The 27,401-nt window shown below is 42.9% G+C and overlaps 1 protein-coding gene across 1 annotated transcript in view; it reads right to left on the reverse strand.

Annotated features, from left to right (window-relative positions):
- The window catches only part of CDH11 (cadherin 11), a 144,981-nt gene that overhangs the window by 84,094 nt on the left and 33,486 nt on the right, over positions 1-27,401 (reverse strand). Inside the window, exon 2 of the mRNA XM_082676114.1 lies at positions 121-248. The gene's annotated coding sequence lies outside the window, so the exon portion shown is untranslated. The remainder of the gene's footprint in view (positions 1-120; positions 249-27,401) is intronic.

The raw sequence follows: 27,401 nt of genomic DNA on the forward strand, positions 1-27,401 counted from the left end.
ACTCCGGATTTGTGAAGGTTCAAACCACCGCAGGTTTATGCGATGGGCCTGGAAGCCATCGTTTCCATCTCCACAAATACAGTTACATTTGAAACACTCAGTAACGCCGGTCCATCTTACCTTCTTCACCCATTGGATACTTGCTGCCAATTTCTATAACGCAAAACTCCACCCATCTGATTGGTCATTCAACAAATGGCAACAGGAATGATCGTCAGGAGGCCACTGAGCCGAATATACAGTGATTTCTGCAAAAAGTGAAAGGATCGTCAGTAACCTAGAGGTGAAATGAATCAATAAAGTGATACACTAGTAGACACTGGGGGTACACAGTTGCATAGGACACACTTTTCTCAGACAATAACGGTCCAGGTGTAGAAAGATGTAAACAAATTATCACAATTGTGTGCAAACTGGGAAAAACTTGTCATGGATTTAGAGGTACCCACAGGATGGTTTGATGAACCATTTGTGCATCTGGAACTTTGATAACAAAGATAAAAGCAGTCATACATCCAACTTCTTATAATACGCTACATACTTTACACGCATCTGCTCTAGCACTAACGACAAACCTGTAGGGGAGACAGGAAGTCTTAGAGCCGGTTGCTGATAGAATCCACATTTTACTGGCGTCCAAAGCAAGTTCCTTCCCTCCTAAAGGGAGAAGCACTGTTCTGGTGCTGTCGAATCCTCATGGAATGACAGACTCAAGGGCAGAAAGTGACAGTGGTGGCAGTTGTGATAGGAGATGTCATCCCCATGCTGGCAAAGCAGAGCACTGGGCTGACAGAGCTGCAATTCTTTGTCAAGATGACATTCCTCTCCGCCCCCCTCCTGCTCTGCACCACATTCTGGAGTTTCTGTGTGGGGCTGTGTTCTGCCTCGATTCGGGTCTGATTCATCTTCACGTCTCCTGAAGTGTCTAACACGTTTCCTAGCCCAGAGCAGCTGTTCAATGTATATTTGCTGAATGAATGAAGAGAGGAATATGGAGTGTCTGAACAGCTGTCGTCTTCCAAAACTGAGGCACTGAACCAAGGAAGGTGCGGCTGGCATAGCGTCCCTAACACAGCAGCATAAAGGAGTTCTTGAATGTCCTTCCTCTCCAGAACTTCTACCTTCTAGGATCAACTTGGGCTGCACTAAGGGCTTAAACAGCTTCCTACTTTGACTTTATTATCTTTCATTTTTCCTAAATCCACTTTTCCTTGCCTCATCTTGGTTCCACCTAACAGCTCCTCACACACAATGCCTTCTCCAAAACAAACAAGGACAACAACAACATGTGAAAAACCCTCTGGTGAAGGGCTGAGGATGAACTGATCTACTGAAATCTGTTCATGGCTCCTTGATTTGGTGACTGTATCAAGAACAGGAAAACTGTCCTAATGTGTGCTATTTCCAGGATGTCAAAGATAGAGTAGCAGATGCACATGGAGTCATAAAAGATGCACATGGAGTCACAGGGGGCAGTTCATTCAGCACATAACTGATAAGGAAGGACCCAACTTGCAACCACATTGTAGCCAGTTTCCAGCAGCCCTCCCCCAATGAATCACACGCCCAGACATTCATGCCCTTATGTGGTCCCCTTCCATGTGACTCCGAGTTGCCCCTGGGTAACCAATTAAACACTGCAAAAGTGATACTATATGATTTCAGAAGCTGAGTCATAAAAACCTGGTAACCTGTCTTGTGTTCTTGGAAAGCTTCCTCTGGGAGAAGTCAGCTGCCACGTCTGAAGTCTGAATGCTCTAGACCTCCATGCTGTGAGGAAGCTCCAGCTAGCCATGTGGAGAAGCTGCATAGATAGCGAGAGAGATGCCCAGCCATGTCTAGCTGTTCCAGGCATCCAAGCTGAAGAGCCAGATGGTAAGCCAAGGTGCCATCTTGGACATCCAACCCACTCAAACCTTCATGTGACTCCAGCCATCTGACTACACAGCATGAGAGCCCAAGCAACAACTGCCCAGATGATTCACTCAACTCAACTGTAAGAGGTAATGATAAATAGTTGTTATGAGACACTAAATTTGGGGGTGGTATGTTACCCAGAAATGGATGAATAGGAGACCATAAACAGGGATGGAATGGGCATTTGTTGCAGTCCTTACCAATGTATTCTCTTTAAATGCATATATCCACTCTGGGTATCATGAACTCATCAGGGTATCTCACCCCACCACTCAAAAAGGTCAAACTCTTGCCCGAGGTGTACAGCCCATAACACCCAAGGTGGGATCAGAATCCAGCAGTGCAGACTTCATAGCCTGTGTTTCTTCTCTGGTCTCCAATCAGTTCATGATACAGCCATTGTGCTCTTAAAAGTTTACTTCTCTAATCTATAAAAAGGAATTGAACTCCCACTTGGCCTTGCATTCTTTACCTCCCTGCAAAATGTCTCCTTTAAAACTCCTTTCACCAAAAGCTTGCACTGACAATTAAGAGCCATGGAAGGAAAGCAAAAATAAATGGGTAAATTGTCTATGATTCTGATCACTGCAAACATTTGAGAAAGAGGGCTCTGGGTTCTGTGGACAATGTCTGTAGTATACAATTACACCATCTTTCTTAGAAAAAAAATGAACAGAAGAAATCTAAGTTGTTTTTGTGCTTTTAACAGAATTGATGGGAAAAAAGAGTTCATTAGGTTTGAGAGGGCTGGGCAGGTATAGTGCAGATGTTCTCTTTCTGCATTGGTGTTCTTGGTTGGAATGTTCATTTTCCCTCTCCCCCCAGACCTTCCCCACATCTAATGACTCCCCCGAGGCCTGGAATCGTGTGGTCCCTTTTGAGACAGAAAAATACAATGCAGCCCTGCTGCACGCACTCCTACCTACTCTCAGGGCATCTTCCCTTCATTTCCCAAGGCTTGCATGCCATCACGGGCCCTCTTCAAGTACGGGAAACACTGCTCTCTACCAGCCCCTTCCATTGCTGTGCTCGGCTACCCATAGTACTGAACCTCTTAGAGGCGAAGACACTCCATGCCATATATTAGTTCAGAGACTGAGAAATCAGGAAGAGGAACACCATGAAGCCAAGGGTGTAAAGTGGGATGGAGAAAATACTTGGCAAGCATATCAAAATCAAGGAGGAAACTCAGGGACAGATGGGGATGTGACTGTGGCAAATTTCTTTTGCTGAGCTCTGACTGTATTGAAGACTCAGTACATGCAGAGCCATATCCTTCCCTTTGACCCACGAGTCATGCTGCCATCCCTCTCTTAGGATTTCTGCTCCAAATCAAATACCCCGGCTTATAGCTCTCCATGTGTGGGTCTTCTTCCGGAATGTGGGCTCAGCCCGGGCAGGTGTGTGCCAGGATCATTGTCAACAGCACTCCAGCAACAAAAACACCAACATATAGTGCTGTGGGGAGGATAAGGGCTGAAAGTATATGTGAATTAGATTAAAATAGTCCCCGCCCCACTTACTCCATCAGTGCATGCTTCAGGATCCTCAGGCCACTAACTGTGCATATATAGGTATGACACAGGGGTGATGGGTATAAAAGGGAAAGAATTGCCATTGAGTGGAGCAGGGTAGCCCAAGGAGAGAGTGACAGCTCCATTTTACAGGTGAAAAAACTGAGGCTAAGTGGTAAATATCCAAATTCATAGAGCAAGGAAGCAGCAGAGACCAAATCACTAAAAAATCTACTTCTTTCCTGCCAGCTTTAAGAACCCACAACGAGACCTACTTCCCCGGGTAAAGTATGCCCGTTTCTCTCGGATGTGATAACATAATTTCTACTTTTTGGTATAACAACACAACAGGGAATTTGAGATATTTTGGTATGGAGCTGAGTAATACAAACTATGATTAAATACATTACTATTAAACGATAAAATATCAGGTTTTTGAAACTTTTATTGGGCATAGAAGTCAAGCAAAGGCCATATACTTTTCTGTTGGTCTAGAAACACCAAGTTGTTTTGTTGATATTGCTGTGTGTTTTTCTTGCTCCACAGACAGGAGAAGGGGCACAGGCAGTAGAGCCTGGGTTCCCTGCAGATGCGGGCTTCTTCCTTTTATGGGTGTCACATGTTCCTGACATTGTTGAAGGGATGAATAAACCCAATTAAATACTCACCACTGGGTGTTTTTCTTTCCTGTTATTGCCCAAGTTCCAAAACCATACGGTGAAGCATATTTTATAAGATAAATTGGTAGATTATGATTTAAAAAAATGAGGGAAGACGCTATTAAATGTGAGGGGACAGGACTTAAAATCCAGGCTTTGCCTCTTCCAAGCTAATTTGACTTTGGCAAGAACTTTTTGAGCCTCAGTTTCTTCACTATAAAATGGGGATATTAATAACTCTTTTGTAGGATTATTGTAAAGAACAGTGATAATAAATGCAATACCTCACTTAGAGTAGGCACTCAATGATTATTAGTAGCTGTGATTATGAAAAGGTATAGATGGTGCTTTTTCAATTGTGCACGATTATAACATTAGTTTTACCTTTTATTGTCTATTTGCTGTTCACAAAGCCCTATGGTAGATGGAAAAGCTTTCATATATTGATTAATAACCATACATTTGTATATATTAATATACATTCACGGGATATATAATTAATATTAATCTATGAGCATTTTTCCACACCATTCCTTTTCAGATGAGGAAACTGAGTTTTTAAAGAAGTTCAGGGATCCCTCAAAGTACAATGGCTCAGCTTAGACCTCTGCTCCCATAGGACTTCAAGGGCTGCCAGCTGCCCACAGCTCAGGGCTCCCTGCAAAATCTCGAAGGCCGGCCACTCACTGCTTGTACAGGGATGACGCCCAGCGTCTGGCTGTAATTACGGGAAAACATCCATAAAGAGTTCCTGGGTTACAAATGGATTTGACACAGTGGCCCTTTAAATCAAACTCTTAGCATGATTATCTTTATTTCTCTTTAGTAGTTTTTCTAAGTAAGCCATGCCTTTAGAGGCACCTAATACAAAGTGACAACCTTTGCCGTTTTCCAAAGCACCGATGGACTGGTGTAGAGAGAGTCCATTGTCACCATGGTAATTACCGCACAATACCTGATGGCCAATGGACAGTCAGGAGGCGCAGGCAGCAGCTGAATCCGGCATTGTCCGGGCCCGATAAAAAGATTAGAAGCCCTGAAAAGCCGGGGAGCGGGATCTCACAGCTCTTTTGCTGGGCCCTGAAAGGCCCATTGTGCTGTCACCATAAATTCTGGGTTCCCCGGGCACTTGACAACTGAAGCCAGTGACAATAGAATTCTTGTGTCCAACAAAACACTCCTTGTCCAGTGTCAGTCTTATCAGCCGCATTTACAAATGTCTTTCGTTGTACCCAAATAATTCCCTATTAGAAGGGCTATTGGGAGCAGAACTAAATAAATATTCACAGCCTTTGTAATATCTTTGGGAAATGAATAAACAAACAGTCATCTAGCATATGAGCAAACCTCCTGCTACTCTACATTTTATCCCTATTTCTCGCCTAAATGATGGAGTTTCGCTTTCTCCCCTTTAACATTTTAACAATTGCAGTGCTGGGAGCTCCAGTTTTATTTGTCACCCACCACATATCCCCAATATATATAGCCTTGGTGCCTGTACGTGCATTTTTCTTTTAATTAATCTTCCCAGCAGCACTGGGCGGGGCTTGTTTTATTCTGTTCCTACCTCCTAAAAGAGAAGGGAATTCAACCTCAGAGAAGTTAAATAACTTGCCCAAGATAACAAAGCTAATTAGCAGCAGAATGGGAATGCAAATCTAAATTTCCCATGCTCCCAAAGATCTGCCTTCCCACTTTGCCATGATGATTTCTCTACTGAATAATAAAGGAATTCAACCTCAGAAAAGGGGGAAAAGCTAAACACATCCACTATAAAGATCACACACACACTTAAGTCTATTTATATTGTTATAGAACCCGGGAACACTTAGAATCGAAGGAAAAGAAAAAGCCTTTCTCCAAGAGAGTATATTTTATTTTTGCCCTAAAATAGCAGCACTTTTGCTTTTTATTTATTTATTTTTTTGGTGGGAGGGGGGTAAGGAGGGAGTGGCAAGCAAGTAAAAATAAATATAACCCAACTTCAGGAGAATTTCTGGGATATCTACTGGGTCATTTGGAAAACTTTCAGAAAGAATTGCTGGAGTAAACAAAGCAGGTAGGGCATACGCAATCACATCTGTTCTGGAACAGTATTTACCTCTTCCATAGTTTATTTAGCTAATTTGTCTCCTTGCTGTGAATGAACAAATAGCTCAACATTTGACAGTAAAGCACAGGACAAGACAGAAACTTCCTTCTGGGTAGGAGCCACCTACTTCTTAGAAGGACAGCAATCTTTACGTAAAGAATTCGAGAATATTTAAACTCTAAATGGTTTCCTACCAGGTCAGGAAATGCCCGCACTGGACGACAGAGCTTACGCATTTCTCGCTCGTCTGTCCTGGCCTCACCTCCTGCCCAGGTGAGCCCGGCAGGCTAAGCACCTCTGCTCCTCCCTGCACGTACTGTTCCCTCAGCTGAATTCCCCTCCCCTTCACGGTTGGTATAATGGTGGTGGGACTCTACCCTGCTCCCTGTGCTGGACTCGGAGGGCTTCCGGATTCCGTCAGAACTCCGTATTACGTCTTGATTTCTCCCACGGGTAGAGGTCCTTGTTATTATGGCTGTCTGCCCCTTCCAACATTGCATCCAAGGAAGCTTTGAGCTCCCTGAAGACAGAAATCACATCTTATAGTCATTTTTGTCTGACCTGGGTCAACCTGCTAACCCTCTAAAGGGCTTGGCCTATTGGAGAAATAGAGAAATGGTAGAGGTGAAACAGAGAACCACCATAAAACTATTTTTAAAATTCTGAAACACTGAAAATCTATTGCCTTTTTATCTACTTGATGTCAAATGACAGATAAAATTTGTAATTTTTTCAAAGGACTATAATAATATACTCACTTGGCCCATATTATTTAGCCTTGATAAAAGTAATATGGAGCTGTCCACTTTGTTTTTTAAAATAGTTAAGATCGGTAAAATGGACTATCATTTTGTAAGCAACCGGCTATTAACAAGACTGGGTAACAACAGGTACTTCCTGAGTGACTGACAGTAAATCCATGTGTTTGTACATGTACTGAGTGTGAAAAAGTGTGATCGATATTTCCCAAATACCTCTGATGCCAAGTGAAGCATTTAATCACCTTTGAGGACTTAAGGGCATGATTATAGTCACGTACATGTGATGCTAACTCTTTCAGCTCTTCAACACCCCCAGGAGCTGCGTGTCATGTAGACACAACTTAATCCAAACAGGTGAGATGATTTCTAACATTTACTGAGAGTTTGCAATGTGCCAGGTCCTGGGCTAAGTCCTTTCCTATAATATATAATTTAATCCTATAACAATCTGATAATCAGGTACTATGATTATATTTCATAACTAGGAAATTGAGGCACAGAAATGTTGAATAAAGTTGCCCTCATTCATAAAGCCACTAAACGGCGAAGTCAGGACACAGGCAGTTTGAACCTATAGCAATTCATCCAACAGCTACACTCAACTATTTTCTCCAGACATAAATTAGGGCACTAATTTAGGGAAATAGTCCAATGATTAAAGAAAAAAAAAAAGATCAATGAATGCATCACTTTACCAGGCCAGAGAGAGACAGAGAGAGAGGGAGAGAGGAAGAGAGGAAGAGAGAGAGAGAGAGAGAGAGAGAGAGAGAGAGAGCGCGTAAACATTGATGAATCACCACCCCCAAATGAAACGATAACAGCAAAGCCCTCTGACTATGGCCCAAGGCCTGAAACAGTATCTCTAATGTTTCATCAAATCTGAGCAACTTCCATACAACCAAGAAAGCCACTTATTTGCAACTCTTCATATTCACAAAGTCAGGGAAGTATTTACACACACACACACACACACACACATGCACGCACGCACACACACACTGCAGACTTTCTGCTATGTGCTAGAAATAGTCACGACCTCCTACTATCTTCTCATAGTAAAAAGAGTAAGCTGCACTGGCTATAGCAGTGAGACTGATTTATGATGTAATAGGAGAGGGTTCTCTCTGAGGCCGTTACACTCAGAAAGCAACAGGCTTCTCAAAATTAAGCGGAACTGTCCTTTTGCAATGTGAAATTAAATTAAGAAGAAGAAAATGTCATTTTGTTATTTCTGTCTTCTTAGACACTTACTCTGAAGACACAAGCTGTACAAATTCAAATTGTCTACAAGCTCCACAAGGGCAAGAAGCATGAATGTTTTCTTGCTGACTGTAAACCAGGTGGAGAGAGGCACAAACTAATGCTCCCAAATAGCTTCTGAACAAATGACCCCATGTGAGTCCCTAATACCAAAGTCCCACCTGCGTACAGGTGCCAATGAAGGCCCACACTAGGTGGTGACTTGAAATTTTCTTCAACAACAAATATGAATTTGGCCATAGAGAGGCTGATGCGAGCCAGCAAGCGAGTCTAGCAGGCGCTCTGCATCCTTATCACACCTCATTAAGTACACTGGATTCATTCAGGTTCAGCAGGGGAAGTGGGCCATTAAAATGTTTCAGCTACAGTTTGCTGCATTTTATTGGTGGAATAGTATTCTCTACTTGTGTGCACCAATTTTGACATTCTTAAAGATCTTGGGAAAAATCACATGCCAATGTCAAGAATCTAATGTCCTCGTAGGAAGCTTTATCTAGGCTGTTCCCCCTGGACTCTCCTCCCAGGCAGATGTACACACACACACACACACACACACACACACACACACACACACACACACACACACACACACACACACACACACACACACACACACACACACACACACACACACACACACACCATCATCCCTTTCTTTCTTTTCATCTTTTTAAAAATTTTTGAAATGATTACAAGTGAAGTCCGTTTTTACCAATTTCAATGATAAGAACGGAAAATGAAGAGAAAAATGGCGTTGTCCACAGCTGTGAGTTGGGTCATCTTATTAGACTGGGTTTGGATCATTAGTGTGGAAGTGACAGGCAAATGGTCCTATCTGTACTCAAATCAGAGGCTCCGTGAGGTCCCCCGCTGCAATACCCACTTATTAAATCTCTGTCTTAAGGCTTCAGCCAAGAAAACCAGGCTGAACTTTGAAACAGGTTTTCAGAATTCAGCCTGGGCTGGATATCTGGCTTTGATATCTGTAGCTGTGTGAAACTGTAAGTGTGTAAGTTACACACACACACTATTAACATGTTGATCACTTATTTCTTAAAATATTTAAACCACATTCCTTATCCAGCAACTTATACAAAATTTTGACCCTGGGGACTGGGCTGGATTTGATGGTTAGTAAGGTCCTTTCCTATTCTGAGTCTACCAAATTCTGTAATTGAAAAAGTCAGTTCCCCAGCTAAAAGCAGCCCAACTCATTCCAGCAGAGTTCTGACCACAGTTGGGAAAATAGTGAGCTAGAAGATCTCTGGGATCTTTCCCTCTCTAATAGTCATTAGGAGTTTGTGTTTCCATGGGGCAAACCTGGTATCGTGATGAAGCCATCTTTAAGAGGACACTGCATGTGCAGGGGATCATGAGGGCAAGCACAGTCTTCCTTTAGCTCTTGGGGAGACGTGTAAACACAGCCAGGCTTCACGGTCCCTGACAAGATGGTCTGGTCACCTTGCAGAAAGCCAGATGACCCTGTCCAGGAGCCAGGCCAAGTGGGCCTGTCCCCAGCAAGCAGGAAGAGAGCAGGGGGCCACACTGTGGATTAGACAGACCGTGGCAGGAAGCGCAGCCTCTGCTGGGGTGTGAACTCAGAGTTCTGCCTGTTCCCAGTATGGGGCTTGACTCCTCACCGGCTGCATGACTTAGGACTGTTTCCTTACCTGTAACACGGGCGCTACAATACCCCACAGAGCCCCTGGTGGTGAGGACAAATGAGACAATACGTGTAAAGTATACTGCTGTTTCTGGCACAAATTAATTGTTCACTAAATATTCGTCAACATCATCATGATCAAAAATTTATCACTTTTCTGTTATGCAGACTCTATATAAAGACATACAAAAAATAGTGCAATGCCTGACACCATAGGGGCCCAACAAACTACTATTATTATTATTATTATTATTGGCATTAAATGACAATGAATCAGGAAGCAGAGAAGTACCTTTTCAATTACCTTTCAATCCTGATCTCAGCAAAGGGAATGTCTCCATTTGCAGTGATTCCTGAGCAAATCTCTCTTTTAACAGAAAAGGCAGTCTCAGGCTCAGAGCAGAGTCAACTGTATTATAGTTTCCTTTTAATTTTACCTATTTGGGGGTTACCTTCTATTTATGATAAGAGGTACTAGTTTGCCATCAATGATAATGATATAATTTTCTTTAAAAATACTTAAGGGAAGCAGAATGAGTCAAAAGAACATATTAAGTAAATAACGGTGTGGGTGGTACCCAGATATTGTGAAGACAAACATGAATGACTGAAGGAGGGGACGCTGATCCGTCACGCTGCAATTATTTTCTGGAAGGAGAGACTGAGGCCCCGAGTGGCAAGTGGGTGATGAGCAGGGCCCACAGAGACCCTGCCCCAGACATCCCCCAGTTTCTCTGCAGGATCCTCATCAATACCCCGTGTCAGATCATATGTGTGAGGGGAATGACCTTGGCTCTCTTCCAAGGGCAGAGACAGAATGACAGGAAGAGACAAATGTCAGTCCCCACCTGGTGGTGGAGGTGAGAGCAGAGTCTAGAAATCTCCAGGAACCTAGGTCTTCCTGGAGAAGAAACTAGGTTGAAAACTCACTGGGCACAGAACCCACCCTGCCTCTCTCTACAATTCACGTCATGCATTTTACGCACATCCCATTTCATTCCAAAGGGAATTTAAGGCTGCCTGCAAAGATGCATGTAGCACAGAAAACATACAGTGCTGCTTTACATAACAAAAGTGAGAAAAGGAGAGATGACAGCATCAAATAATTTGAGCCAAGGTTCACAGGCAGAGCTCTGGCTAAGAAGTCACACACTTGCCAGGGCTGCGTCACACAAAGGGACAGGAAAACACGATCAGGTGCAAGACCACGTGCCCACGAAGGGAGAACTGGTCCTCAGTTAGATCACAGCCATTCCAGATACTGATGCCAGACAGTTATTTATCCCATTGGTTCTCACATAGATGACCCTGCCTTAGGCAACGAGCAATATCCTGAGAGTAAACGTAATGGAACTAGAATTATTTGGCAGTGCCGGCACATGGAGGACACTCAGAGTCTCTAGCAGGTAAGGGAAGGAAGGGGTTGGGGGAGGATGCAGGCAGCATCTTTCTCCCAGGAGGACTTGAGAGCCAGTCCATCCTCCACACGCTGCTACATGCTCCCTCTACACCATGAGTCTGCTTGTGCCACTCCTGATTTCAAAGCATCGAATGTCTCCTTGGGTTGGCCTCTTCTGTTTTTAACAACAAGCAAGCCTGCTTTGTTCTAGGTTCTGTGCTTACAGGGATCGTCACATTAATTTGAAAATGGAGAAACATAAGACAGAGAGGCTGAGTTAATGTACCCCAGTCTCCCAGCTTATAAGGCTTCAAACCCAGGCAAACTGACTCCAGGGCTTCCATACTCACCTCACCCTGACCCCCAGGGAAGGCCCTTCATGAGCGAGCTCAGCCGGCCTTCAGCCTCACCTAGGGCAGCTCCTTCCAGGAACTGATCTTTTTTTGCTCAACTTACCATATATGATCTCACTGTTCCCTACCATTGCTCCCGCTTTTGCCTTACACAGAATGCATTTTCATCTTTTCATCTTTATAAACTTCTTGTCCTCCAAGGCCCTAACAAAATGATTACCTTCTGATAATTCACTTTCCTTTACCAACTTTGCACACACAGCTCATCACAGCATCATCCCTACCAACCATTCAACCTGTCCATCAGTGTTTCTTGAGTATCTGCTATGTGCCAGATCCTACTCAGGACCCTAGAGTACAAACAGCACAGCCGCTATTTCTGCAGAGCTGTCATCAGTGGCAGAGTTAGGATGTGAACAGAAAAATAAACAGCAAACCATAGTGACGAATGACACAGAACATTTAAGGTGGTTTGAATCTTAGGATCCCTTTAAATCAGCTGTGATGCTCAATCAACATTTGATGGAATGAGAGGCAATACCTACTGCTTATAATCTTTATCAACCATTCTGGCCTTAAGTCCTAGGATACCTCATTGTTTTAGGGAATAATTACATTTGTCTGCCACCCCCAATCCCTGTGAGCTTATGAAGAGCGGAAGCTCTGTTGTCTGCAGTAATTTTAGCTCCTATAGCACCCACTGCATGATTATCTGCATTGCTACAAACCTTAAACACAGAGACGCAGACTTGAAGTTTGAGGGACATCACAAATCACGGGATGTAAGGGCAAAATGGAAACTCGGTGGTGATCTAATCCAGTGATTCTATTAATTGTGTTTAGCAGAGACTGGGTAATTCCCAGATACCCCAAAGGCTACTGCAGGCTATGGTGGGTGAGGGCAGTATGGGTGGAGGGTTCTGGGATCCCCACAGCTTCCTCCTTTCTTCTGTTTAATTCACACAGGCTCTGGTTTGTCCATTTTATACATAGCAGGGTTGGGAGTAAGATTTTGTTCACAAACATCTGCATGAAATTCACAGAATCAAGAGGGGAAAAATAGAAATAATGAATCCAGGAGTTAAATGACTCCTTGGAATTTTTACAGAATCTCATGCTGAGTGGATGTGCATGTTTAGATAGGGACAGATGTACACAACAACAGACAGATGACTAGACAGAGAGAACACATATGTGAACAGGTGACATATTACATAGGAGGTGGGGGTGGGCACAAGGGAGTGGAAAGAGGAGGGTATTACAACAGTAATAGGATGTACACTGAAGGGAGAGAGAGGTCTTCCTAGCCCCACTGTTCCCTTACTAGAATACTGCCTTCTCCACAGCTCTCACCATTCATTCATTTATTCTTTCCTTCACTGATTCAATAATTACATACTGAGTAGTTCTATGTGCCAGTTTCTTTGCAGAGATAAACACATAGAATTGGGAGGCCAAGTTAAGGTGAGACAGAAAGGTAGGGGGAGGGAAGGAGGATGGAAGGAAGGATGGATCTGATAGCTGCAAGGTGAGCGGGGGTCCTGACATTCCCTGCCTTCCCTCTCATGCCCGACACACGGGGACAAATGGCTTATCCAAAGCAAGCTGACAGAGGAGGCAGGCGGGTGAGAAGAATGAAGAGAGCTCCCAAAATAAGACACGACGAAAGGAAAGGAGAGGAGAGATGACAGCACGCTTGGATCTATTAGACTGTCTATTTTTAGTGGCCTAAGGAAGATCCTCTCCAGTGACCTTGCCGAATTACGACACAAACAGAATTAATGACAGCTCTCCCAACCTTCTCTTCCAAGTCAGCTCGTCACCAGATCACTTCTGCAGCCGCATCCCCTAAAACCCCATAACGTCCTTTAAGGACTAATCCTCACAGGCTTTTGACCTGAACGTGAGCAGATGGATTTACTTCAGCTGTTTTCTGCCTTTCTGATTGTTTTTCCTGAAGAAGTTTAAAGACCAGGTCAGCTTTCCTAAGTACTCAGCTTTCAATGCTTATTGCTGTGGTTGTTTTGCCTGTCAGTTAAATGCTACCCATCTTCAGAAATGAGGAAAATGCTCCTGGCAATCAGGAAAGATGCTTGCTTTTAAAGGCATCTTAACTATCTGAATTATTAAAACTAGAAAAAGGACCAAAACAATTCTGGTATTGACCAATTCTAGGCTTCTCTATGCATGTTTCAAGTGTCCTTTTTTTTTCTTTAAGGAAACAGAGCATTTGAGCTTTAACAAGCTGATGGATATGGAATAACTGACTTGAAGTACAGGACCTTCTAGGTATTGCAAATCTTTTCTAATCCCGTTTTATTTCACCCAGATTCCCAATAAGAATTACATCTTTCTATTCACATAAAGCCAAAATTGCCTTCTTGTAATAGAACAATTTTTAAGTAAGACACAGTATACACCCTGCATGAAATAGCAGTCCTTCCCCAAAGCTGAAATTATGTGAATTGTAAAGCAATGTGGAAGAACATGTTGGGATATTTCAATGTGGTTCATTATGAAACACAGTCTTTACTCCAATTACGATGATGTAAAAATATTCCTGACTAAGTTGAGTACTGGAAGGGAGGAGAAAAATAAGGACAATTTATGAGTCAGAGTGAATGAACCATGAGTGTTTTTTTTTTTCCTCTCCTCCTCATTTCTTTATAATTTAAAAAAATATTATCTGTCCTAGACATAAATTTGTAATTTTATAGTCTCATCATGCAACTCGAAGTGTCTCTCTCGCAAGGAAGGTATGTGAGCTGGCCACACCCAAAGTGAACTAGTGGTCTAATAACTGAGATCCCTCTATCAATTTCCGGTACAGCCAAAGAAAACCCCAAAAAACAAAAAACAAAAAAAAACCCTATTCTGTCAAGAGGTACCAAAAGAACCAGCCAGTTTATTCCAAAATAGAAACAGGAAAATAGTTTACGATACTAAATGACTGAATCATCGAAGTGTCAAATTAAATAAGGATACCATCAATTTGATTCTAAAGTACCCTGTGGTATGGAAGAATCCAAGAAGGGAGGTCAGCAACTACCAAAAAGATAGCACGAGAGGATTATCCCTGGAGGCCCCCCTTCATTTCATCCAGTTCATTCATCCAACACACACCTGCTGACCTCCTAGGGTGGACGTGGGAATGTGCTGGAGACTGGGGACAAAGGGGTGGACAAAATTAGACCTTGCACTTAGTGAGCTTGCATCATCATCTAATTTTGGCTGCTCTAACCTCACGCCTGGATAGAAGTACCCAGAAGATATCTTGAGATGTGCCACCTAGCTCAGAATAAATTAGCCAGTAACAAGGAAATGTGCTGTGATCAACACAACTGGCCTGCACGTCAGGGGTGCTGAGTTCAAGCTCAGACGCTGACACTGTGACCACGGGCAAGCCTCTTTGCTACTCAGTTTCCCCATCTAAGCAATCAGGAGGTGAGTAAGTTGAATGTCTTAGGAAACTTGAAGCTCCATTTATTCTATGAGGCAACAGACTCATTTGTTGAACAGACTCATTCAGAGACTTCAAACTAAACTATAAACAGAGACTTCAATCATGTATTATATATTTGAAAGTTGCGAAGAGAGTAGATCTTAAAAGTTCTCATCACAAGAACAAAAATTTGTAACTGTGAGGTGATTGATGTTAATTAAGTGTGGTAATCATTTTGCAATGTATACTTATATCAAATCATTATATTGTACACCTTGGACTAGTACAATGTTATATGTCAATTATATCTCAGTAAAACTGAGGGGAAAATCCTAAACTAGAAGCAGTAGAACATGGAGAAAACAAAGGGCACTCTCCTGCCCACAAAAGAAAACACCTACCCAGTAGAAAAGAAAAGGAAGGAATTCAGGGAGTTGGTGACTGAAATATCCATGGGAAAGCTTTAGAGTATTATAATCCTGAGTTCAAATCCTCTGCCTTGTAATTAAATGGGTGACCTGGAGCGAATGACTCAACTCTGTAACTCTTGTCAGTTTCCTCACGTGAAAAGTGGTGTGTCTCTAATGCCTAACTCACCGGGTCGCTCTGAGCAGGTAAAGAGGTGATACACTCGAGGCACTCGGCACCACTCCAAACACACAAAGGGCGCTCAGTAAATTTTACCCAAATTAAAATGATGAGTTAACAGGAATATTATATATTGGAAACTCCCACTAAAACTCCCGCTAATCTTGTTCAATTTTCTATCCCCAGCACCTGGCATAGGTCAGCCATATAGAAGGTGCTTGGTAAATAAATAAATGTTAACTCTGATTAACTCATACTGATTGGAAACTCTGATTGACAATTATGTATATATGATTAATTAAAAATGAGAACACAGATTGGTTATTACTTTATAAATGCAGTTTGTTAGGGGGAAAGTATCTTTCAAAATGCATGATAAAATGGTGTTGAAAAGGTCAGACACCGGGATACACCGACAAAACCAACATCCCATGTGGCTTCTGAGATCAGCAGAGGCAGAAGCCAAAAGGCATGAGTCAGGGACCAGTTGGAAGCATGTGCTGTCCCAGTAACTGTCCCGAATGAGCTCTTCATTCATTGAACAAACAGTTCAAAAGGTCCTTTGAGTAACTCCATGGTGCCCTTTGGCAGAAGAGAGGCAAACAGAGCTGACACCAAGAGCAGAAAATGTGAGCACCCGGGCTTGAGAGAAAGTGCTCCAAGTAGAAAATGAAAGGGGGTGGACGCAGGGAAAACAGCGGGCCCTTTAACTAGTCTTCGATACAAAGCAACGGGACTGCTGTCCAAAAGCAAAATCCCAACATAGCAATGGAAAGCGCCAGCCTTCATTCAGGCAGCTGCACAGCACGCACACGCACCCGCACACCTGGATGTATGTGCATCCACACACGTGAATACATGTATGTATCCACATGCAGAAATACACACCCCAAGGAGGTAGAAATGACTCTAAAATAAGAGTCCACTTTGAATCACAGCGAACCAGCCGTTATGATCCATTTATTATGATGAGTAAAGGGGAACGTGGTGGCTCCCTGTAAGTAGGTCAGGCACCAATTGGTAGTCAGCTCCACAGACCCAGGAAGATTTAATGAGGAGGAGACCAGACAAAGACAGAGATGGAAAGAATGCCCCAAGCGCATGTCCCCAGGCACTACAATCTGGCAACGGGGCCCAGCCCACGTCAGTTCTCTCACAGCTGGGCCAAAACAAACTTTCGGAAACTCCTAACATAGGATCAACAGTCCAGGCTGAGCCTTGAGCCTTGGCTTTGGCAGCAGCAACGCCCAAGCCAGAATTAAAAACAAACCCTGAATCGTATGGAGGTCAGGACGTGAGTAGCAGGTATAGACAGTGCACAGCATACAGAGAGGTACGGAGGGGACAGCTGCAACAGCGTGGGCAAGGCATACATAAAACGGCACTGAGCTTGTGTCCACAAAAGCCAGTTCCCTTTGCTGGGATCTCTGTGCCACCATTCCTGTCCCTCATCCAGGCCGGCCAGTGTCGCTGGCATCTTCCCCCCCGGGCTGGCAGATGGAGAGGCCAGGCGCATTAAATCCAGTGCCTACTCACTCCACCACCACGAAGGTCACCGAGCTGCAGCTGGCCACCTAGAGTCTTCCTTGAGAGGCCGGATCCGGTGGTGACAATGCCATCTCCAAGGCACCTTTCCTCCTCGATCTTAGGACACCTCCTGTGGGGACACCAAAGTCTGCAGGGCCATGAGAGGGTGCAGCCCAGCTTTGTACTGGACAGCCCAGAGAGGCAGCCTCCCAGGACAGCCAGAGAGGCGGCCCCGATCCCTGGCATTGCTGGCAGCCCTGAGAATGAGCCACTGTGGCGAGACACACACCCACTGCTAATGAGTTCCACACAGACACCAGCCGGAGAGGCAAGAGCAGGGGCTGCAGCAGAAGCAAAGACGGGGCGGGGCAGGGCCACATGGGGCCCACTTGGGCTCATAGGTGCTGCCGGCATAGCAAGGAGGACCCTGAAATATTTGTCTTCCCTCCAGCTAAAAAGCATCTTCTCCCCAACCCACTCCTGGCTTAATTAAAAAGAAAATGGCAGCCAAAATTTTATGGACATTTTTAAAAGGCAACTACTATCGTCTATTACTCTCATTTCATTAATTAAAGAGCATTTTAACGTAAACAAATGTAAAAAGGGACATTTTCAAAATAAAAAGACACTTGGCAACCTAATACTTGCACACTGAAGGAATAAAAGCGTGCATAAATTTGCTTTATAACTTTGGATACCATATAAATTCATTTTTCACATTTTATTTGTAGATTTGTAAAGCAGTAAAGAGAGCAGTCTCTGGAGCGAGTTGCCTGGATCTGAATTCGTCCTCCTGTAGTTACTACGAACTGGACAACCTCAGACAAGCTAACCTAACTTCTGTATCCCTCCATCTCCTCATCTCTAAAGTGGAGATAAAAACGGTACCTCCCTCATAGGGTTCTTGTAAAAATGAAATAAGTTCATTCATGTAACGCACTTAGCATACAGCAAGGCCTCGATAAACGCTACCTACTTACTGTGATCATTATCATCGTCATTAGTATGATCTATGTTCGGCAGTCGAACTGAACTTGGAACTTAAATGTTCAGGTTATAATGGTACATTCTTTGTGTATAATTACAGTTATGGAAAATCCAATACTATAGAGGTATGCAGACCAAAATAGAAACAACTCAATGCAATTTATCTTGCTGAAAACTCAGACTATCTAGAGAAAACAAGAAATCAAAACTCCCAGACCTTCTCTAGCCTTTTCTCCTGCCCTCTCCCCCAAGGATCCAGAAAGGAGAATACTGCAGATGTTCAGCTACCTTTAAAACTTTTTAAAAATATTTTTAAAATATTGCATTAAATAATTGCTCATGTTGATCACTGCATTTTGGGGCACTCAAATTTTAGACCCTGTTGAGTGACTCCCTCACTTCATCCTGGCCCTGGCCTTGGCTGGGAGGTACTGGGCAAGTCACCTGGGGACAGTAGTAGAATGTAGTTCTGCTCCAGCAGGTGTGGGCGAGGGGGCCGAGGCCCTGCATATCTAATAAGAGCCCAGGTGATGGATATGATGCTGCTGAGGCTTGGGTCACTTGGGAAAGGAAGTAAACACCTGAGCTTCATTTTGGTGTGTCTCTTTGATGTCATGGTCATTTTCAGACAACTTGGAAATTCTTTCATTATTCATGGGAACCTCTGTTGTTAAATCTGCTGCTAAGTCCTTGGACCCAGAGGCAGGGAACATTCGTTGTTTTGTTTTGTTCTAAATCAAACAAATAGAATAAAGCAAATACCCATTGACTTCTGGTGACTGCCCTTTGGGGAGTTCATTTAACTTCCTATTTCCCTTGTTCCTCTGCCTGGCTGTGGAAGCAGGCACAGGAATGTCACAAAGGACAGGATGGGGGTGTGCATCAGTTAGCACTGCAAAAACACCCAGGCTCCATAGGGAATAAGTTGCTGATGACAGTAATAAAGCAGCACTAGTTCGACATGCCCGAATTAACTCTTTCACTGCCCTTCCATAAAATTCCAGGGAGGAGCAAGAACGCAGGTGCTTTGGACTTAGTAACCTGGGGTCCAGGTGACGGTTCCTTCACATATTAGCTGTGTGACCTCAGGCATGTGACTTAACTGCTCTGAACCTTCTTTTTTTTAAAATTTGGAATGTGATACTAATGGTGTCTACCTTATAGGATTGTTGCTGTGAGATAATTCATATAGATTTGCGTACGATGCATGAAAAATAACATTACTTTTCCTGAAGTCCAAAAAAAGCACCCAAGCAGTTGAACATTAATAAGAAGCTCCCATGGATGTACGCTGTGTGTTAATTTTCACCTCTGTTTCCAAGTCCAACCCTGTCTCAGAAGGTGTGTGTTCAAAATAGTGTTTTTCTGTATAAGCCTTTCCTAATTGTTATACAGAATAATGCAAAACTTATTATGGTGATATTAAAGCATCTTCCATCCTTGGGTGGAAGAAATGGTTAATATATTTTTTATTAAAATGCATGTACCTGGAAATATCCTTTCAAAAGGAAGAAAGCACCCCTAAACACACACACACACACACACACACACACACACACACAAAGTTCACCGTTCTCCTCCCTCGTATCCCACACCCTGTAGCACAGAGCACTGTGTCCTACACGTGGTGGATCCTGGCAAACACGAGCAGACTGATTTCACAGAAGGAAAAGCTTGTGTGTCTGGTGATCTGCTCATCTCTCCACCATTTGGGGGGTGTGTACTGCCAGACTGGTCTGCCAGCCTCACTAGACTAAAAGGATGGAGAAGAGAAGACTGGAAGAAATGGCTGTCAGCCACGCCTTTAATTTTCACCAAGGTCTGGGACAGAATATCAGACAAGCTTGCTTGTCTCTGAATGAGACATAGCAACTCAGGCCAAGGATTATAAGAATCCACATGTGACAGTGGCCACTCAGCAGCACTGTCCAAAAGCCCTTACCCACTCTCCTGTGGGGGGAGGGGCACTCTTCATCAAATCCTACTTATGGGGCCATCTGTGCCCCTGCCCATGTAAACAAGCCCCTTGGCTCTCATTCAAGCATTGTTGCAAATTTCTCTCTTCTGGACACTATTGCTCCAGGCTGTGGGCCACTGCAAAGAACCTTTCTTCCTTCAGGGATTTCTCTGTCTAAACAGGATTTATGATGATCCTTTGGCAAGGATCTTTGAATCACTGGCTTTCACAGTATAGCTAAAAGGGTATTTCAGGAGAATCTACCTCTAACAAGCAATACAGCCCTGCAGATTTATCTCTTTTGATGAAACGGGCACAGCCCGATGCTCCCAGGATACTGTCCCTGGACAAGGTGCTACTGCAAAGCCAGTGTAGACCACATGGCACTGAATGGACCAGCTGTGTCCCAAATAGCTGTGTGACCTTGAGGCAGCTGTTTAACCTCTCTGAACAGGCGGTCTCATCGACAAAATGTACATGATTAGGGGACTGTCATGAAGGTTAAATTGTTGCTGTGAGATAATTCATATATATGTACTTTTGTATGATACACAAACAATAACATTACCTTTCCCAAAGTCCAAAAAAACACCCAAGAAGTTGAACATTAATAAGGAGCTCCATGGATATACACTTGTTTGTAAATTCTCCCCTGTTGTAGTCAAGCGCCCGGTTTGTGGTGGGGCTCAGTACACAGTACCTGATATTTTTGGTAAGGGAGGTGTGCCGGGAAAGAAGGGGCATTGACTGACTGCCTAGAGCTCTGCCTTTGAGAAAGGCTGTGAGTCCCCGATCCCAGGCAGGATGAGATTAGTACTGCTGTGCCTCCGAGAATTTGCCAACAAGCTGCCTTCCCCCTGGAGGTACAGTACTTGCGTTTCAGCTAGAGGAGCACAAATCCCGCCTCACCACTCCAGCACTTGTTAAGCTCAAATTTCGTTTGTACCAATTCTAGACTATTTTCTTTGATTTATCGCCTACAAACCCCTCTTCCAATTCCTGTATGCTGGCTTGAAAGGCATGGCTGTCTTTGCTTCTTCTTTTCTCTTTTACAGGGTGATGCCGACAGACCGAAAAAGAAAACCCTCCTTCTCTGGGGCTCACTGAGCTGCTTTTCCACCTGGAGAAGCCATCAATAACCTCCATCAATGGCTCACAGACTGAAAAAACGGAGGATGGGTGGAGAAAAAAAAAAAAAAGAGAGAAGAATAGCTCCCTCTGATCCAGCCCATCCCGGGAGAGTGGTATTTCTAATCCTGCAGACACATGGAAAGAGCTCTGGCCAACCCCATTTTTTAAGGCGCAACTAAGACTCAAGAGAGTCTAACCAATCTCCAACAGGCATCTAGGGAGAATCAGGAGTATAAGTGGGACCCAGACCTGCCTGACTGCACATTCCGTGCACTTTCCATAACACCACGTTATTTCTAAGTGGAAAAAAATATCCCGTAGGCTCTTATTCCTCAGCAAACACTCTATGCAAAGGTCACGAAGAAGTAAAGCCACCGGCAGGTGTAACTTCCATTCCAACATATGAACACCTGAAAATCACTTAATGCCTTTAAATGTCAGTTTTCTTATCTGAGGAAAAAATGGGTATAAGCATCTTTATTGATGATTACACAGGGGTAAAATGAGCTAATGGAGCAAAGAGCCTGGCACGATACAGAAGCTCATTACACGTGTGTACTTCCTTTCTTGGCTCCAGAAGAAAATGGTTTTTTTTTTTTTTACCATAAGGCGCCTGTGGCGGAAAAGTGAAAATTTAATGTAAAGAGGATGATAACAATGAAACTGAAGCTATTGCATAGGCTGATTATACAGGTGGTACTCAAATGCAAAAACACAATGGCAACTGAGAAAAGAAAGGAAAAATAAAATTAGTAAATGCTACATCTCACCCACACAGTATCCTAACAAGCTTCTTGCAGTTAAGACAATGAAGAAAGTGAATTATGAGGTACCTTAAGAGGAAGTGTACAGGTTTTTACAATCAACACCACACGCTTAAAGGAGGAAATCCTTTTAAATTAAATACTAAGTCATTAGACAGCTATAGACCTCAGCAATATCAAGCTTCCCACATATTTGATGGGACAGATAAAACAGCTTTAACATTATGTAGTTCACTCTTCTATTCATCTTCAAGACTTTGCAGCATCTTACCTCTTCCTATCAAGGATAAAGCCTACTCTTCTCAAATATCTTCACTTCAATTTACGTTGGCCAGAAATGCATCTGTACGTTCTCTGTGTGCTTAACACCCACGTCCACATCATTCACAGGTATGGAAACACAGAGACATTTAGTTCAAGTGTTTCTGAAGCAGGAGGTGGCAATTATGTTGATCCTCTGATTTGCGGACTATAATCACTTGCTTGAGAAACCCCCACCCCCAGGAGATGCATTATCACTGAAAGCAAATTATGGTGTCGTCTGTTCATTCTTCTGGAAATCACTTCCATGTCTATCCCTAGATATAGATATATATCCTGACAATATATAAAAGTCAAAGGAATCGCCCCAACACTGAGAGTGAAATCAAGGGAGCTAAATCTGTGATGGTGTTTGTCTACAAGACTTCACAGTTTCTTGCCCTCACTCTGCTGTTTCCATGTGTAGAAAAACAATGCACAGACCCCTGCTATGGAGTAAATATGAATATATTTATTGAGCTCAAAACCTCTGCCTTCTGCTTGAGACATGTGATACATCAGTGTTCCTGGTGGCAGCAGGAACACTTAATATATCAGTGGGGATAAAATACCTTCAGTATTAGCATCAGCAAAAACACTGCAGTTGTCCCTTGGTATCTGAGGGGGACTGGTTCCAGGAACCCCACCTGCGGATACCAAAATCCATGGATGCTCAAGTCCCTTGTATAAAATGGTGCAGATTTTGCATATAATCTACAGACACCCTTCTATATGCTTTAAATCATCTGTAGGTTACTTATAATACCTAATATAATGTAAATGCTATGTAAATAGTTGCTGGCATGCAGCAAATTCAAGCTTTGAATTCTGGAACTTTCTGGAATTGTTTTCCAAGTACTTTTGATCTGCAGTTGTTTGAATCCATGAATGCAGGGGATACAGAGGGCTAACTGTGTTTCATATTATGCTATTACCCTAATAAAGGGATAGAGAGTCCCCAGAGGAAACCATGGACTCTCCCACTGAAGTACAGTTGTAAAAAATCCCCTGTCACACTGGAAGAAACAGATATTTTCTTCAAGAACTTCCCAGAAACTTTATAGGATGGTGTTATCAGTCTCAAAACGTAAAGAATTCTAATCTAACAGACTTTTTTTTTTTTTTTCTTTTTTAGTACGCGGGCCCCTCACCACTGTGGCCTCTCCCGTTGCGGAGCGCTCCGGACGCGCAGGCTCAGCGGCCATGGCTCACGGGCCCAGCCGCTCCGCGGCATGTGGGATCTTCCCGGACACGAACCCGTGTCCCCTGCATCGGCAGGCGGACTCCCAACCACTGCGCCACGAGGGAAGACCTCTAACAGACATTTTGATGAACAAGCCATCAAGCATTTATCAGCTGCTGCTTCCTGCTGTACTTTGCACTAGAGATCATGAGGTAGGTAAGCAATAAATGCTCCTGTGGTGGGATGCTAGAATCAGCCACTCAGAGGAAGTTCAGAGCCTCTTAGCTCAGGGGGGGAAACTGAAGGAACAAAGCAAAACTATCAATAATACCACTTGGGGAATCTGTGGCAGAGGCTAAATGAGAAGCCTCTGTGGCAGAAGCCCAGGGCTTCTGACTGCCTAACCACAAGCAAAGTGTTATCTAGCCACTCTTTGTCTCCAAGCTTAAAAACAATTTCAAAATGAACACCCATATGTGTATAAAAGGTGCTATCACCCCATTCCAGCATGCCTGCATTTATTCCTAAACTAGGAGTGGTCTGAGTCATGAGAAGTTACAGAAGTAGCCAGCCTCCTGAATGCTGATAAAGCCTTTCACATGCAGGGGCATGGTGAATTCATTCAGGTAGGCACTGTGACTGAGCATGCTGTGTTTTTGTTTTTGTTTTAAATCTTGAGAAAGATTATATTTCAAAGTTACAGCAATCAAAATAGTATTACTCTATTTTTGAGTAAATTTAAATTTAAACTTACCCTAACTAGTCACTAACCTTTCCTTTCTTAGTTCTGCGTTTTGTTTCTTTTACTTTTTTTTCTTTTTTTAACATCTTTATTGGAGTATAAGCATGCTCTGTTTACTAGGTGCTGGGGATACAATGGCATGTACGGTAGGTCTCTTCACTGTCTGTATGAAGTCTACAATCTAATTAGTGATCACTAATAGATAGCCAGGAGGAAGGAACAGCTGCTATGGGAAGAGTTGCTCAGGAATAGCCTCTCCAACAGATTTATTGAAGGCTGGGAAGCCTTGAAGGACAGGGAAGAGTTAACGATGGGGAAAAAACAGTATTTTTAAGTATGGTAATTCTTTTCCTACCGTGGTTTTCTTTGAATTTTATCATAGAGAAAACACTGATTTTTTTACCCCCTCCCCAAGATGTTTTCTGAAAAGCATTTGTACATATATTTATATGTAAGCTTTTGCTTTGATTTGTGTTATGAAATTTATCTTACTGTGTGTGTGTGTGTGTGTGTGTGTGTGTGTGTGTCTTTCCCAATCAGCATTCAGCTGTGAGTCTTCCAGACCCTGTGGTTAGGTTTTGATGCTTAAACTCCTTAGCATGGCCTGAAAATGGAAACCCTTTTACAGCCTGGCATCTCTTACCTTTCTTGATTCAGCTGAGCCCTGTGCCTTGCAGAGTGCATGGTCCAGTCACACCAGATCAATTTCATCCCTTCAACATGCCAGGTATGTTTATGCTTCTGTCATTTGCACAACACATGCTCCTGGAGGTCCCCAAATGAACTTCTTTACCTTTCCCACAGGGTAAATTATGTCTCAGTCTTTAAAATCCGTCTTTTCCCTAGCTTTCTCTGCCTGACTCATCAGGTGGAATTAACGGATCAATCTCCTGGAAACCTTTCTCTCCTTTGTATAATTCTCGACTCACATTGCATTATGATTATCAATTCAGTTCTTAGGTTTTACTTATTGATATTTTTAAATTACCAGATAATGCATACTCAGTGTCAAAATTTTGAGAAATAAAATGTAGAGATGAGAAAATAAACATTTCCTTCCGCTATTTTCCCCTATTTTTATACACAATTGAGGTCTTTCTTCTACTGCACCTGACCTCACCACTGCTAAACATTCTTCAGGAACCCTCTTTATTTATTTATTTTTTATTTTATTTTTTTGCGGTACGCGGGCCTCTCACTGTTGTGGCCTCTCCCGTTGCGGAGCACAGGCTCCGGACGCGCAGGCTTAGAGGCCATGGCTCACGGGCCTAGCCGGTCCGCGGCATGTGGGATCTTCTCGGACCGGGGCACGAACCCATGTCCCCTGCATCAGCAGGTAGACCCTCAACCACTGCGCCACCAGGGAAGCCCAGGGAACCCTCTTTTAACAGTAGTGTAATTGCCTGTCAGGATGGACAACAGATTATATGACCATTCAACCTCCTACTGTTGGGCTATTCAGTAGTTTTAATTTTTTCTTAATTAAGAAAACTTAATTGTGCATTAATCTCTGTCTATATACCTGTGTATTCTCTTAGGAGGGATGCTTACAAGTAAAACTGCTGGGACAAAAGAGAGGATATTTTAAAGCTCTATGTACATATTGCAGATTATTCTCCAGAAGATATGTTTTAATTAACAAACCCACCAGTAGGGTGGAAATGGCTGTTACACTCCTCTGTCCCGTCATGGTAGCAACTGCTCCACCCATATTTTATTGTAAAAGGTGTAAATGCATAGTTGCTTCAATTTCTCTTTCTTTGAATAGCAACACAGTTGAATTTTTCATATGTTTGTGTGTATGTGTGTGTGTGTGTGTGTGTGTACAGTCACACATACAATTCTGGGAACTGTATGATTAGGTCTTTCCCCTGTTTTCCATTGGGGTGATGGTATTTTTTTCTTATCCACTTGCAAGAGCTGTTTATTCAAATATTAAAATACTTCTTTAGATCACATTAGTTTTGAGTATGTCCCAGATTTGCTCTTTAATCATAATTTTGCTTATGATTTTTTTTTAAAATAAATTTATTTATTTTTGGCTGCGTTGGGTCTCCGTTGCTGTGCACGGGCTTTCTCTAGTTGTGGTGAGCAGGGGCTACTCTTCGTTGCCGTGCGCGGGCTTCTCATTGCAGTGGCTTCTCTTGTTGCGGAGCACGGGCTCTAGGCGTGTGGGCTTCAGTAGTTGTGGCACATGGGCTCAGTAGTTGTGGCTTGCAGGCTCTAGAGCGCAGGCTCAGTAGCTGTGGCGTACGGGCTTAGTTGCTTTGTGGCATGTGGGATCTTCCCGGACCAGGGCTCGAACCCGTGTCCCCTGCATTGGCAGGCGGATTCTTAACTGCTGTGCCACCAGGGAAGTCCGCTTATGATATTTTTGATGTACAAAAGTTGGCAGTTTAATTTGTCCATTCTTTACTTTGTGATTTTTTTTTTCCTTTATGGTTGTTTCTTCACATGCCTGGCTCCCAGATGTACCATGACCTCCATTAGGACAGGTGTCCTTCTTTATTCATCTTTGTATCTCCAGCACTTTATGGAATGGCAGAGCCCGGGATATAATCATTCCTCCATAAATCCTTGCCAGATAGAACTGTATTGTATTTTCTTAGTAAAACTCATCTCTCAAATGATTTGCTTCTATATATGAAAATGCACATATATATAATTTTTATATATTGAATATATTTCATATTGGATAATACTGCAAATACACACCTCTCTTTATTCACTATTCTATTATTTCTTTTAAATACTTAAATTGATCCATCAAACTACATATCCTAAAAATTGATATGAAAATTTAATGGTATTGCAAAGATGAGCCACTCAATATAATAGTAATGCTAGGATGGGTCACACAAGATAGGTAGGGAGAGTATCTGCTATCGATTGCAATACAATGCAATACAACAGAGCCGATCAAAATGGTGGATGACTATCAGAGTAGAATGTTATCTGCTAGATCAAAACCCAGAACATCCCAAAGGGAGCCTGGGCACTTTTTTTTTTTTTTTTTTGTATTCTCCAAACCATAAAGGCATCATATAACTCAAAAATCTTCACTCTGAATATATTCTGAAATAAAACTTGATTTCAAATAGCTGTATAGTTCACTAATGTGTTCTGAAATCAATTTGTGTTGAAAACATAGATGTGACTTGT

This window comes from Grampus griseus (genome assembly GCF_964374135.1).
Source record: "Grampus griseus genome assembly, chromosome: 19".
Classification (NCBI taxonomy): domain Eukaryota; kingdom Metazoa; phylum Chordata; class Mammalia; order Artiodactyla; family Delphinidae; genus Grampus; species Grampus griseus.